General features: G+C 44.0%; 1 protein-coding gene across 1 annotated transcript in view; it reads left to right on the top strand.

Annotated features, from left to right (window-relative positions):
• Positions 1-100: 100 nt before the first annotated feature.
• Positions 101-988, top strand: part of LOC101864529 (laminin subunit alpha-3) — a gene marked incomplete in the record, with an annotated part of 89,799 nt that continues 88,911 nt past the window's right edge. Inside the window, 1 exon segment of the mRNA XM_013083815.2 lies at positions 101-631.

The raw sequence follows: 988 nt of genomic DNA, 5'->3' as shown, positions 1-988 counted from the left end.
CCTCCCCCGTTTCTCTGACCCACCCTACCTCGCCGTACAAAACTTTACTGTCGCCTATCAACAGCCCGCATAGTGTAGTGAGTGAGTAACATCGCTCCACGCTGTGAACGCCGCGCGTGCTGACCCTGTGTGAGTGTGAGCGAGAGTGTGAACAGTTTGTGTTTGTCCCCCCAGGTGTTGTTACTCACCAAATACGAGCCATTCACCACCGGCGGTTGTGTGGTTGAGCAAGCTCACAGGCAGTGAGTGGACGTGTGCGCGTGCGTGCGTGAGTGCAACCCAAAAGGATCTTGGACTTGAAAGACTTCGTTGTGACTGACTTTATTGAACGTTCTTCTTTTACCTGGACTGGATCTATCCACGACAACAGCAAGATCTATCTTCCAATAGCAGCCTTTTTCTCCTCATCAGACCAGTTTGTACCAACAATGTGAAGTTCGGAGGAAATAATTCATTAATCATGTGATATGCCTTGCTGAGTGGTCGTTTCAACTTGGGTTGTTTTTTAAAAAAAAACAGTTGTGCAAACATTCGCTTGTCATTTGATATCCAGTGTCTGACATTGTGAGTTTTTTCATTGCAACATTATCATAATAATATTATCCAGGTATAACATCATACAGGATTGATGGTAAGTTGAACATTAAAAAAAATGACAAAGATGATCTCTCCCCCCCCCATCTCTCTCTCTCTCTCTCTCTCTCTCTCTCTCTCTCTCTCTCTCTCTCTCTCTCTCTCTCTCTCTCTGTGTAGATTTTTGCTCATAGAAAGTCTTCGAGTTTTAAAGTGTGACATAAAATGTCCTTTGTCTTCGGTGAAAACTGTCTACCAATTGTCAATGTTCGTGTTGGCGCTCATATGACCTTATGCAGTTGCGAGCGCCGTAAAACCCTCAACTAAAAAAAATAAAAATGTTCGTGTCTTAGTGATAACTGTCAATGCGTGTGTCTTATAAGAAGACACATTTGTTTCCCATTCTCCCCCCCCC

The sequence above is a fragment of the Aplysia californica genome, unplaced genomic scaffold, assembly GCF_000002075.1.
Source record: "Aplysia californica isolate F4 #8 unplaced genomic scaffold, AplCal3.0 scaffold00255, whole genome shotgun sequence".
Lineage (NCBI taxonomy): Eukaryota > Metazoa > Mollusca > Gastropoda > Aplysiida > Aplysiidae > Aplysia > Aplysia californica.
This window is presented reverse-complemented; position numbering and strand designations above follow the sequence as displayed.